Source organism: Equus asinus, chromosome 7 (assembly GCF_041296235.1).
Source record: "Equus asinus isolate D_3611 breed Donkey chromosome 7, EquAss-T2T_v2, whole genome shotgun sequence".
Lineage (NCBI taxonomy): Eukaryota > Metazoa > Chordata > Mammalia > Perissodactyla > Equidae > Equus > Equus asinus.
Genome location: NC_091796.1, coordinates 102,597,097 through 102,611,822, shown reverse-complemented (window position 1 = coordinate 102,611,822; position 14,726 = coordinate 102,597,097). Strand labels below are relative to the sequence as shown.

At 44.8% G+C, this 14,726-nt stretch overlaps 1 long non-coding RNA gene across 8 annotated transcripts in view; it reads right to left on the bottom strand.

The window, feature by feature from the left end:
• Positions 1–261: 261 nt before the first annotated feature.
• LOC123286896 (uncharacterized) overlaps positions 262–14,726 on the bottom strand; it is a 98,305-nt gene continuing 83,840 nt past the window's right edge. For 7 of the 8 annotated variants that reach the window (XR_011504780.1, XR_011504776.1, XR_011504774.1 and 4 more), the window contains 3 exons: positions 3,572–14,726; positions 1,947–2,029; positions 262–1,440 (listed from right to left, as the gene is read on the bottom strand). The exon at positions 3,572–14,726 is cut by the window's right edge. This is a non-coding gene — a long non-coding RNA (uncharacterized lncRNA). The remainder of the gene's footprint in view (positions 1,441–1,946; positions 2,030–3,571) is intronic. The other variant, XR_011504775.1, reaches the window with a different exon arrangement.

Here is a 14,726-nt window from a genome sequence, read left to right as displayed (position 1 = left end):
AGGAAGGGAGGAAGGAAGGAAGGAAGGAAGGAAGGAAGGAAGGATAGACAGAAAGACTAGACCAGGCAATTGGCCCTCAAAAATGGTCTCAGAAAGCTTAAAGGAGAAACAAATTCAAACTAAAATGGTCCCCAAGATCTAAAGTCACAATATTAACCACAGGGGAAAGAAACTCGTGCTTCCCTTTGTCCATGTGTATTTTCATGGTACAAAGCACTAAAGGATTTACTTTCTATTTTTTTTTAATTTTTCATCACTATATCCACTCTTAGGAAGGTTCACTTACTGGAGTTTAAAATGTCAGACAGAAAAGTGAGATGGTTAAAAGTGACAAGAAGAGGCGGGAGGTGGAGATGTGGCTTCTACATGGCTGGGCAACCTTGAATTTGTTACTTGGCCTTTCTACGTGGGAAGAACAACTCTTTTCTTCTTCACAGGATTGTTTGACATGCAAGTGTCGCAAATGCCAATGGGCTCTCCAAATGTGGTAGTCAGTACTTTTGCTCCTCTATTTAGCATTGAAGAGATTGTAGACACATGGGGGAAAGAGCCAGGACATCTTCCTCACTGAAGCACCAGAGCCCAGCACAAAGTTTCACGCAGAGGGGGTCCTGAGTGAGTGCTTGTTGAACCAGACTGGGGGCTCTGAGTGTGTCTGGGTGTGTAGACATCATCAGATGATATAGACATGGATAGAGAAAGACAGATACAGATACAGGATTCAGACACAGGATTCTCGCTGCTATTCCGCATTTACAAGGGCGCAGCACATTTCCCTGGCAAATTAAGCAGCCTTGGGACTAGGTTCCAGACTCCACGACGTTGTGATATGGGCCAGAAAATAATTTGGTTGACACATTGCCTCAAGTGATGTTCCATAGACCTGGGTGCTGTGGAAATTGTCCCTACTGGTCACTGCCATTGTCTGAACTCATGCATACTTGTGTAATACACATAGTGCTTTGGCCAAACTCATCTCTAAATTCTAACTTGTGGGAAGGAAGATTTGTCTGAAATCCAAAGCCTTTGAAAGCCTCACGTAGCCCTTCCACTTGACTCTCGTCCCAAACTGGAGCATGCATATGAACAAAATTGAATTCTGCCCATTAATTTTGAAGTCGTTCTGTACTGATATAACATTTCAACTCTGCCAAAACAGTTTCTATTTCTGAGTAATTCTTTATTCCAAATTCTTCAAATTGGCATTCTCTCATAAGACTGGGCTCCAGTCTCTGTGGAGTACTGTAGGCTGCACATGTCCTCGAAACATCTTTGCTTTCTTCAGAACTTTGCAAAGAACTCTTCAGGCGCCATCCATGTTCCATTATGCTCAGGAGGTAGCATCTTCTGGATCCTTTTACTTCCAATTTGATTCTGGCATTTTTCATTCTTGTTTGAAGTTAGTTTCACCACTGGGGGGAATAAAAATGTCACCTTGACCTATGCCAAGAGGGAAGTCAGAAAATTGGAAGACACAGAGCAAAATCCACAGTTAAAATAATGTTCTTGTAAACTGCTCACCCTTGTCGTTCCCTGTAAAATAGGTGATGAATAGAAAGTGCCTCAAAAAAAAGAGAGGATGCTCATGGATGGCCCTTTGCTGCACTCCTTTAGAAACTCAGCCAGCACCAGCCATCTCTAACTAGAAAGTGAGGACTGGGTGTGGTGAGCATTCTGATTATTCCTAAGGAACAGCACTTTTGGGGTTCTCCAGGACATAGAATCCCCAGGAAGGGACTGGACATAGAAGTGACATCAAGGAGATGGCAGAGTGGGGAGACTTCCCTTCCAGGTAACCCCCTAAAGGCAGGGAGCCAAGGGGAGTGCTGTAAATCAATCATCTTCAGGATCATTCCTCTGTCATAATTTCCTCCCATCCCACCTTCCTTCCCTCCCGTCATCCCACCCTCTGTTCCCCTCTGAGTGCTGAGGAAACAGCAGCTCACCTCTCTATAAAGTCTTTCAGTTCCTCTTCTTCTTTTACCTTAACTTTTCTGAGGATATATGATTCTCTCATCATTTATGAACGCTGTATTGGCACACATGCACCAGGTGAAAAACACAAAATTCATTATCCAAACCAGGATGCTTTTGAGAATTAAGTTAGACGATATTAATAACTACCCCACGATAAAAGGCATGAAAACAAGACTCTCCCAGGCAAATAAAGACATCTGGCCACCTGGTATTAGAAATTTTTTAGGTACAAATGGTAAAAACCCAATACAAGGTAGCTTGAAGAAAGCAATGTGTATGCTTAATGGGTTCCTAGCTCAGGATGAAACTGGATTCAGTGGTGGCAGTACTCCATGTCATCAAACTCTTTCTCTCTTTTTTGCTACTGCTCAGCACTCTTCTCTCCTATGAGATATAGACTTTCTCCATGTGTCAGGGAAGATGGCTGCTCCATGACCCCTCTTCTTCTCTAGGGTGAAAAGTCCTTGGAAGAATATCGATTGTCACATCTTGCATCACACGCTCACTCTGTGACATGCCTTAGTCAAGGGAAGGAGACATTGTAATGGGACGTCTGCAATGTATGTTCGTGGGATTGAGAATTTCAAAAGATAAGCAAAAATAAACATGCAGTATGAATGAATTGGCTTTAAGGCAAAGTTTCTGAGCACTGATTATGGAGAGTGGGGAAAAAAATGCCAAACCAAACATCCTTCAGATTCAGAAGGGATTTTATTATCCTAATTTCCCCATTCTGTAAATTAAGGCCCAGAGAGGTTGAATATCTTGCCCAAGTTCACAGAGATGACAAATGGAGCACCAGGGCATCAAGTCTGAACCCAAGTCTGTCTGAGATGGGGCACTTAGAGCTCATCGCCTTCCCCTGCCTTGCGTTACCTTGATGCTGAGACATAATTCTTCCTTGGTCAAGATTGACTTTGTTTATAAGCAACAAAAACACAACCAAGACTAGCTTAGGCAAAATAGGGTATCTATGGCTCATATAACCCAAATGTGGGGTGCCCAGAGTTCAAGCAGGATCAGGGATGAGAATTCCATCAGAATTTTCTCTCTCCGCTTCTGATTTGCTCAGCAAGTTGGTTTCATGCTCTCAAGCTCTCTGTCTCCATGAGGCTAACACCATGGCTGACAGACACTCCTGGTCTTAGATCCTCACAGTTTACAGATCAGAGATCTTCCCTTCTCTCCCCACCTCCCACTTACCTACCCTACCTTCACCCACACAAATCTCCATCTTAAGAAATCACAAAAGAAGGTTCAGATTGGTTTGAGTCACATGCCCACATGCAACCAATCTGATGGCCAAGGATGTGAGGATCTATGATTGGTGGAAATTCAGGCAAGTGACCACCACTTTGCCAATCCCTGTGCATAGAGTTGAAGACTCAGTGAAGAAGATGGAAGCTCTATCAGACCAATAGGAAAAATAGAAGGAATTTATAGAGTGCCCAGTACACATGAAGTTAATCCAGCTGGCTCCCAAATTAGAATGCAAATGTTTTAAAACCATTTTGTGTACATTCCTATCACGTGTTCTCTCTAAAAGTGTTTTTGACCTAATTCTGACTTAATATATTTATTTAAATGCACTTACTTCTCTTCAAGCACCCAAGGCAGATTGTCTGAGAGACCATTACTCAATGAAGGCGTCAACTCTAGTCTTGGGTTTTGCCAGGAGTCTTAAATTTTGCAAGCTCGCCAGCTTCTTCAACTCTGTTGCCCCATCAAACCTTTGAGTATCGTATCTAACAACTGAAGGAACTCTCCTGGAGACAATGGAACAGAATATTTGAAAAAACAGCTGTGATAGAAACCCTGGGCTGAGCTTTAAGCAATATGAGACAGGATAGTATTTTCTGAAATGTGAACTAAAGTTTTCTTTTTCTTTTCTCCTTGGAAATTCCCCCTCCACCATCTTCGAACAGCCAGACTCATCTTGTATTCATTGCTTCAGAGGTAGAGAGCATCAAGGCAGAAATAAAATATGCTGCTTGTGTTTCCCCGCCTTTGGTCTTCCCAAAGCCTAGATCCTTAGGGAGACAATGAGATATAGACAAAGGCAGGAAGGCTTGGAGGAGTTACAGCTTTCTCCCTCTTGGCCTCCTGACCCCAGCCTAGGAGAGAAGGAAGATGCAAGGAAGAGATGAAGGTGTAGACACTGGGGGATCCAAAGAGAGAGGACCAGGTCACCCACCCACACATAGGTTTGTGGAAGCTGAGAATAGACACAGCTTGGCCTTCTATTCTATGTGGAGCCCCAGGGAAATGCTAGGACTCAACAGAATAAATGGCTTCCTGGAATGCCTAGGCCTTCACTGGGGGCCCTGGTCAGCCTCACCAACTCCCTGCACCCAGTCTGACCACAAGAAGGTTTCCATGAAACTGAGGGGAGCAGAGATGGAACCCATGGAACAAATAAGACCTGAAGATTTATCCAAGACCTAAGATAGGGAAAAGGATGACAGAGAAGGACTCTTTGCATATGCTGAGATTAAATTGCCTGAAATAGAAATTAACTCAAACCTTAGGAGGTGTTACGCACTGTTCCCCCAAATTTCATATATTAAAGTCTCAATCCACAGCACCTCAGAATATGACTGTATTCGGAGACAGGGTCTTTCAAGAGGTAATTAAGGTTAAATGAAGTCATATGGGTGGGCCCGGATGCAATAGGATTCGTGTTATTATAAGAAGAGGAGGTTTGGACGCAGGCGGGCACAGAGGGAAGACATGTGAGGATGCAGGGAGATCGCCATCTACAGGGCCAGGGGAGGGGCCTCAGAAGAAACCAACCCTGCAGACACCTTGACCTCAGACTTCCAGTCTCCGAAATTGTGAAAAAATAAATTTCCATTGTTTCAGACCCTCTGTCTGTGGTACCTTGTTATGGTAGCCCTAGCAGACTAATGTAGGAGGGAAAATATAGCTGTATTTCATGCCCGTCTGGTTTGAGGATGGAGCTTTGTACTTTCTACAGAAAAGGAGGAGGAGGAAAAGGAGGAGAGCAATGAGAACAATGTCATTCATTGAGCACTTAGTCTATACTGGACCATGTGTAAGCCCTTTATACGTGTATTGATTTTCTATGGCTGCGTAACAAGTTATCACAAACAAAGTGACCTACAACTCCCATTCATTACCTCACAGTTTCTACAGATCAGGAATCTGGGCACAGTGTAACCAGTTCCCTGCTCAGGGTCTCACAGGCTGAAATCAAGGTGTCAGCTGGGCTGAGGCCTCATCTGAGGCTTGGGGTTCTCTTCCAAGCTCACATGGTTGTTGGCAGAATTTGTTTCCTTTCGTCTGCATGACTGAGATCCTTGTTTTCTTGCTTGCTGTCAGCCAGGGACCATGTTCAGCTCTTGGAGTCCACTCTCAGATCCTTGCCATGGGGCCCCTCCAGAAGCAGTTCACAATGTGAGTGTTTCTTCAAGGCCAACTGAAGAGCGTTTGCTGCTGTTTCTTGTCTCTTAAGGGCTCACCTGATGAGGTCAGGCCCACCTAGGATAATCTCACTTTTGATTAACTCAAAGTCAAGCCATGAGGGACCTCAGTTACATCCACATAATCCCTTCTGCCATATAATACAATATAACCAAAGGAGTGGCATCCCGTCATGTTCAGCAGTCTCATACACTTGATAGGAGAAGCTACACAGGGAGTGTACACAAGGGAGCAGGAATCTGGGGTGCCATCTTAGATTTCTGCCTCCCACAACATGCCTCATTTCATTAATTCTCAGAGTGGTGCTATGAGGTACACCTTTTTATCCTGGTTTACAGACAATTTATGGAAACAGAAGTGTATGTTCAAACCTCAGAAAGACTGACAATTCAGTTCAATTTTATACGTGTTATTGGACATTTATTATGGACCAATCTCCATACTTCACCAAATTAGAGCCCTTGAGCTCAGGGTCACAGAATCTACTGCTGCAAGAAGCTTCAAAATAACGATTGTTAATACCAACTAAAGGATCTCCATGTCATCCCTTTGATGGTCAATCTGGATCTCAGCACAAAAGTTCTTGTCCCACATTCAGTAAGAACTGATACAAGGAAGTCTGGAATCAATGCTAAAGTTGAGGGGCTTTTTTTGTTTTTTCTGTTTGTTTATTTTATTTATTTATTTATTTTTTTTTTAAGATTTTATTTTTTCCTTTTTCTCCCCAAAGCCCCCTGGTACATAGTTGTATACTCTTCGTTGTGGGTCCTTCTAGTTGTGGCATGTGAGATGCTGCCTCAGCATGGTCTGATGAGCAGTGCCATGTCCACGCCCAGGATTCGAACCAACAAAACACTGGGCCGCCTGCAGCGGAGCGCGCGAACTTAACCACTCAGCCACGGGGCCAGCACCTCTGTTTGTTTATTTTTGGTGAGGAAGATTGGCCCTGAGCTAACATCTGTGCCAATCTGCCTCTATTTTGTATGTGGGACGCCAGCACAGCATGGCTGATGAGCAGTGTGTACGTCCGTGCCCAGGATCTGAACCCGCAAACCTCAGACTGCTGAAGCGGAGCACATGAACTTAATCACTACACCGCCAGGCTTGCCCCCAAAGAGGAGTTTTAAAGACAACTAGAGCATAGAGAAGAAGTGGCATTTCACCGGGATTGGTAACAACCTGATGTAAGAGATGGGATCAGAGCTGGACCTAAATGAACCAGAAGGACTTCCACAGGCCAGGAGGAGAGAAGGCAGGAAGGAGGAAAACTCAGAGCAGAGAAAACACAGAAACTAAGGCAGGGGGCATGGGTGTTCTGGGGCAGTGTATACTGTCTCTTAAATCTATCACTTTAAATCTGTCTCATGTTAGGGACAGCTTACAGGATTCCACTGAGCATCCTGACCCAGCCCTAAAGGCCCGGCTGAAGGCACACCAAGAGGTACAGTTCTCAAAATGAGTGCATCCTTCCTAAGGAGTTCAGAAAATTCCTCCAGAGCAATGCTCCTCGCCATTTTGCCCCCCAGGGGATATAAGGGACATTTTTGGTTGTCACAACTGGACAGGTGATACTACTGGCATCTAGTGGGCAGAGGCCAGAGATGCTGCTGCATCCCACAACATGGCACAGGACAGCCCCCCGCAACAAAGATGACCTAGCCCCCCGAAATCAATCGAGCCAAGGTTGACAACCCCTGCTCTGACAGACAAACCCATTGGGACGTTTCTCAGTTGGCTGGTTCCTTGTAAATTCAAGTAGTATTTGAAAAATTCATCCGAATCCTTAGTCTGTTTGAGACATGTCCACAAGTGGGTGTGATCTTAAAATCAAACCCACAATACGGCTGCAGAATCGTTCAGCAAATAGTCACTGAGTGCCTACTGCATGCCCTGCACTGTCCCAACTGGAAAGGTGGTAAACAGGCCACAAGACCAGGGAGCACACACACCTGAGTGTGAGAGTGGGGAGATCTGGGCCCATGTGACAAACATCCGCCAGCTCGCCGTGGGCAATACTGTTTGCTCAGTCTGAGTCACACTACCCTCACTGGGGTGATGGCTGGAATGATTAATCCACCCTCTTGGGGCCTAATCTCCGTGGGCTCAGCTCCCATCTGGGCCCCACCCCACTCCAATCACAGGGAGGCCTGTATCTGCACAGCCCCGCCAGGCACTCATGGGGGCGAGGAGGGGGCGGGGTGCAGCATCTGCTCACAGTGTGGCCCCTTTGAAGGTACAAGACCCAACAAAACCAGAAGCAGACGCCGTGCCCAGTGGGAGCCCCGGGGAAGATGGGCCCAGCTGAGGCTCTGGACAAAGCCAGCCTGTGTGAACAAGTCTGACCCAGGCGCTGGCAGAGCTCTCGCCCTCAGGGAGTCAGCCTGAGACAGCCGATCATTCCAGGCTGCTCCCCGCGGGTCCTCAGCAGTATTCCCACAGTCTGTGGAGGCCCCAGGGGAGGGTGAGAGTTGCACAGACTCAGCCCACCCCTCTCCCAGGGCTGCCTCTATGACCTTGGGCCTTGGTGTGAAAGGCTGGGCAGCAACAGGCCACGCAGCCTGCCTGGGATGCTGGGTGGGACCAACGGCAGCCGGCCTCCCTGGCCTGGGAGTGATCTCAGGACATACAAACAAGCAGCTTATTAATTCCTTGATTCAAGACAAGGATTTATTGAGCCCTATTTTAGGTTAGGATTCTGCTAGGTTCCGGGATATGGTGATGAACAAACCACACATTTCCTGCTCTCATGGAGCTTCCCATCTGGGGTCCAGGAGCCACCAAGACAAGTTCATAATCCCATGGATTAGCAATTATTTCCCAGGCCTGCACTTACTTTCATCATTTAGTTGAGTTTCCAAAGTGGCCATGATCCTTCATGACAAATGAGGAACGAGGACCTGGGAGGTCCGAAGGCCACCCACACTCACTCACACACGCCAGGCTGCTAAGTGCAGAGCCGAGATCCGAAACCAGGTTGGCCATCGCTTCCTCCCAGCCCCACCGGCCCTTCTGATGACCATTCTGCTATGAGCCTTCTTCCTCTCCTCTTCAAGCGGAATCAGTTCTTTTGGGGTGCGGAGCGGATGTGAAGGGGCTAGGAGACCCATTATCTGCTTGATTTTTATATTTAATCCCTTCCTTCTTTTGTTCACTTACTCTACACACATGCCCTGCATGCTCATTTCGTGTCAAAAACTGTGCTGTGGTGGGTACTGGGATGGACTGACAAGCACCTTGCTCTGTGGCACTCTCATCTTATTTGAGAGACAGCTTGTACACGCGTACCAGGAACATAGGACGGATGGTGACGTGCACCTCTGGAAGGCCAGATAAAGTCTTTTGGGCACTCAGGTGACATGAGGCCTGTACACTCGGGGGCAATCAGTGAGGGCTTCAAGAAGGAAGTGTTTGTGAACAGAGTGTTGAAGGCTGGTTAAATCATTCAGGACTGGAAGGGACGTTAATGGACCCTGAAACTGGGTATGCATTAGCTTTGTAGTCCACAAGACCTGGATGGGCGGGATATTCCACCTGCTGTCATAGCTCTCCGACCCTCATTAGCCTTATCTGTGAAATGGAAACAAAAGTACCTAAAATTAGTAGGGCAATCTAGACACCCATCTATGTGTGAATGCCTGTGTTAATCACCTGTCATCCTTTTCCAGTCCTGTGTAAGTCCCACATTGTAGCCAGCCATGTCCCTTAGCCCAACCTGACGTCCTAAAAGCGTGGACACGTATGTAAGGGCCATGACCTACTGGATTGATGGTCAGAGAGGTGAACTGGGGCCCCTTTGCCAAGAGCTCTGACCACCCAAGTGAAGACAGACCAAACTTCTCAGCTTCCAGGATGCTGCATCCTCCTCTGGAAGCATACGTGTAAAAGGCAACACGCATCAGAAGCAGCCAGGGGCACGAGGCCTGCCCAGGTTTTTACTGCAGCCAATGGAGTGCTCTCACAGGGGCACTGATTGATATGCAGGATCTGGGCTTGCTGGCTGGCCCGGCTCTGCGCTCTGCTCTGCCCATGCCTGCCTCACCCTCCAGCCTTGCCAAAGAGATGAGCCTTCCTGCAAGTTTTCTCAGGACTGCGGGAGCCCCAGGGGGAATAAAGAACAGAGGTCTGTGACCAGGTGAAACTCCTCTGTCTCAATCCTCATCCTCATTTCCTTTGCAAATCCTAATGGACAGATAGGCGACCTGCCCTTAGTAGCATAAAGATCGAAAGGAATCCCACCCCAGCCAACACACACACACTTGGAAATAGGACTCATCTCAACGTATTTTGTCTTTACAGTGGATGAGGCCTAGGCCCTGGGGCAGGGGTCAGCAAACTTCAGTCTGTGGACTACTGCCTGTTTCTATAAATAAAGTTTTATTGAAACATGGTCACTCCCATTTGCTTATGGACTGTCCAAGGCTGTTTTTGAGCTACAATGGCAATGGTGAGTAGTTGCCACAGGGTCTCATGCCTTGCAAACCCTGAAATATTTACTGTCTGTCCCTTTGCAGAGAACGTTGGCCAACCTCTCCGGTAAGGTATATCAGATTTAATTCCTTTGTTATTTATTCAGGAATTTATTCACGCAATTACCTATTACTAGTCTGTTTCCCACCAGGCTATGAGCGATTTGAGACTAGGGACTAGCTTGTCTATCTTTGCGTCCTCAGTGCCAAGCACAAGGCCTGATAGCTGATACGTCCTTAGGAAATGCTTGTTGAATGAATAAATTAACTCAATAAATGCATAAGTAAATAAACTCTTGGTCTGTGCCATCAGGGAACTCACAGTCTGGTGGGAGAGACCCACCTGGAAACAAATCATTAAAATAAAATCTGGTGACAGTTATTGTATACGTGAATACACTTTCCGAACGAAGGCGCACCTGGCTGCAGGAGCTCCAGCTGCAGGAAGCTGATGACATTGCGGCGTGGTTCTGAACGATATTAAGAGGTTGAGTTTCTAATTCTAAACTTTGTGGGTTCTAGGACCAGAGATCAAAGTGAAGAGGAGCCTGGGTGGTCATGGAGCTCCAGAGGGGAAGTGAATCCCGTCAGCTCTTCCACCAGCATTTGCTGTGCACGTTCTCCGGCCCCAGCCCTGTGCCAGGCACTAGGATTTAATGTGGACATGCCAGGCCTGAGGCTGCCCTCTCGAACCTCAGATCCTGAGTGACCATATGGCAGGGGGGCAGCAGTGCTGGGAGGAGCTCTCCGATCTCCCGTCTCTCACTTTCCCCTCCCTACAGGAGCCAGCCTGCCATGGAAGAAACAATTAGGGGCCCCAATCCTATCCTCACCTGTGAAGAGAGTCCGGGGCAGTGGGGAGTGGAAGGGTGTGGACAGACACAGGCTTTCCCTTCCAACAGGGCTGCCTTTGCATCCCAGTCCTGCTGCTGTGAACCACGTGGTTCTGGGCAGTTTGCTCACCTCTCCAAGCCTCTCTTTCTTCATGGACAGAAGGAAGATAATGGACCCCACTCTTCGGGTTTTATACCAGGACTCAATTAGCTAATGCCTGCAATGCGCTTGGCACAGGGAAGCACTCAGAAAGTCAACTTAAAGTAAGATATATATTTTTAATGTTCACAGCTGCAAAAATGGCACCCTGGTTTCTTTGCCTGCCCCAATTTAACATCCTGCATGGGCAAGTCTTCTCACTCCTAAAGGCCCCCTCCTTTTGGCCAGTGAGGTGTAAACAGAGTCACCTGAGGCTCAAAGGGAAACCATCCCGGATTACAGGGTGAGATGATCTTATCTGATGGCATCTCCATATTGCAAACTTATCTGATGGCATCTCCCTGTTGCAAATTTCACAGGCAAGCACACCACACCTCCACCAATAAACTGGCTTTTCTGCTTGCAAAAGGACATTTCATTGTTACCCTTTCTCTTTCTTTCCCTAATAGAAGCATACAGGAGTGACAATTGCCTTCGAGTGGGATAAAGTTGCCCCCACAGCAGAAGCTAAAGCTGTAGCTCCAATTTTAATGAACAGATACCCAGTCTAACAATTTTCGAAGTCTTTGTGTCATCTTTCACCTCTCATCCCGCCCTTGCCTTCATTTTCCCCTTACTCATTCCTTTTCCCCCTCTCTCTTCCTTCCCTCTCCTTCTCAGCACAAAAGTGGAGGGAAAGAAAAATTACGAACTGACACATACTGCAACTGGCATGAATATCTAGTGCCATATATCTTGTCAAAAAATCAGCATGCACGTTAAAAAAGAAGAAAGCAAAACTCAGACACAGAAGAATATGCAGGTCTCCCGTTTCCTCATTCATTTTTTTTCCTATTTAAATTTCACTATATTTCTTTTTTTAGCCTCTCCTGCAGGTCTTTATATATAGGACAAACACACACACACGCCTCACTTCCTCACTTCTGTCATTTAAAGTACAAAGAAACTAGCAAAGAAAAATCTATTTTCAGCTATTTCTGGTTAGAATGCTTTTGCCACTGTGATGAAAGTCGATTTTGAAGAAAGTCAAGTCACTGATGAAGATGAACGAACATTTATGACCAGCCATCTGTTCTGTCAATTAAATCTTGTGCATATCAGGTTGTTTGTTCTTACGTAACTAATATTTAAGGACTAAAGAGATGTGTGTACGCAGTATCTGCTGTAAGCACTTTAATGTGTTTAAAAAGGGAAAATAAAGACCCACTCTTGCCCTGGTCCACACTAAAGATAATTAAACTACCATGGGAGTGGGGCCTCAAACACAGAACAGGATTTGGGCCTCAAAGAATAAAGGTTTTTATCAGACGCCTTTTTCTTCTAATGGTCCTTGTGCAGTAAAAATAAAGTCCAAACACTATAATTTTACTCACAGAAAAGTTACAAATACTGTAGGTATCTTTAGAAACAGCTGCAAAAGTGGTTTCACTTCTGACAAGATTGGTGTTAATTACCGGCAAGGACTTCAGTATAATACTATTTAAATCATTTTAAATTATCCCTCTCAAAAATTAATTTTTCATCAAAGATTACACACAAAAAAAATCATGATATCATCTCTGCAGCTGCGATTTAGTAATAATTTCATCTATTATTACCAATGTCAGTTGGATAAAAGAAAAAATGGCACCCCACCGTGCCGATTCCAGCACAGGCCATATATAGAAATTTTTAACTATCACTTATAATCGCTTTGATGAGCTTAAACCTCCTCTCAATTAACACCCTAAATGACACTGAGACATCTTAATGGGGGATGTAAGTAAGAGAAAAGACTTTAATCAAAGAATAAAGACAAAAGTGCCAAGAGAAAGGAGGACTCTCCGCACACCTCTTTGTGTCCAAATCCAATTGATGTCCTTTATCGCATTTCGAACCTTTTGTCATTCCAGGATCCTGAGTAAAATACATGGCAGCAATAGAAAGACACGTGGCAGTGGCGAGTTGCTATACTCTCTTTGTAAAAATAAAAACTTGTTCTAGGGTCCCCTAGTCTCACATCTAAGACTAGGAGATGGGAACTTTGGAATTCTGTCACTTGAAAAAACGCAATAAAGGAGAGAAGAAAAAAGGAACACGTTGTTCCCCAAAGACCATCTTCTCGGGCATCCCAGGGTAGCAGTTTAGGAGATCCAACTCACACCCATGTGCAGGCACCCCAACACTCTCAGCAGGGCCAGAGGAAAAAATGGGTCCCTCCAGACACATTTGAGTTATGCAAACTCACACAGCCGTGGGGATGTTACAGAAGGAGGTTTCTCAGGCCATTATTTTTTATCATGAAACTGCTGTGCCTGGCCTTTGGGAGAATTGAGAATAAAATGAAATAAAACAAAATCCAAATGGAAACTGACCAGCATGCTTTACTCTTTTAAAATCATGTTTGCGGCATGATTTAATGCGTGCTGATTTTTGTTTCCAATTAAGATGTCCTAATGAACATGTGTTTAGTGCCCGTGCTTTACTCCCAGGGAACAAACTGAGTAATTAATGGCCCTGCAGGAGCCCTGATCTCTTGAGCCATATTTATGTGTATTGGGTTGAAAAAGCAACAGTTTGCAAAGTCTTGAAGATCGTATTTATAAAATATAAATAGGTGGGAGAAACTTGATTTCCACATCTGATTTACCTCTTTCCACTCCTAAGCTACATTAGCCCCCAAAGACAAGAATATCTTGCTGTCACCTTCCTTGTGGCAAGTTCTGGGAGAGAAAGGAGATGAAGCATAAGCTACATTTGCACCAACAAAAATGATGGTTTTCTACCTGTAGGCACTAAGGGCCAACATCTGCACAGTGTCCAGGGCAACTGTGTAGAAAAGGCCATACTCTACATCAAAACTGCACAAAGAACCTCGCATGCATGGTGGGCTTTATCATCCAGGATTTGAAAGCAAGAAATTAAGGATCAGAGAGTCTGAGAAATATCCCACAGTTTACTCAGCCATAAAGTAGAGAAGGCAGGATTAGAAACTGGGCTTCAGGGTGGTGGGTAAATCAGAGAGAACCAGGATCAGTATCTTTCCTCAGAATAAGAAGTGTACAGGTTGTTTTCTCCTTTCTCTAGTTGTGCAGACACCTCCCCTAACTCCTTACTTCTTTCCATCCCAGGAAACGTGTTGGTATTATGCTATATTACGTAGAATTTTGACCATGTTTATTATGCAGGGGAGCACCTTCTTCACCTGATTCCTTTTGGAGATTGCTTTAAATACACACATACACACACACGCAGATGCACACACATGCAAGATATAGTGTACAAGGTTACATACTCACCCTTGGTATTCATTTTCCTCAAAGCCTTCTACTGTGTCCTTCTTCCAAAAATGTTTTCAAAGAGAATGTGTTTGGATAGTCAGTCTTCTGAGGCCTTATTTGCTTAAGAATATGATTATATTGTCTTGACATTAAAAGACAGTTTAGCAGGGTATAAAATTTAAACACAAAATTATTTTCATTCAACATTTCAAAAATATTTCTCCACTCCCTTCTTGATTCAGTGTTGCTATGGAAAAATAAGACTTTAATCTGAATGTTATTTCTGTATAAGTGATCTCTTCTTTCTCTCTGTGAGCTTGTTGCTTTTTTTTTTTAATTTTTTCTTCAGTGTTCTTAAGTATAATTATGTTAAGTATGATTTTTCTCTTATATATTCTGTTTGACATTCCATAAGAGCTTTTAGTATGATTTTTTCTTTCTTTTGTTCTGTCATTATTGTTTTTCAAATATTTCCTCTCCTGTCTTTATTTTTTCTCTCCTTCTATGATTGTCTATTATATTTATATTGACGTGTGCTCATGGCTTCCATTTATTTTAACTTTTCTTTTACAGTTTTTAACTCTTC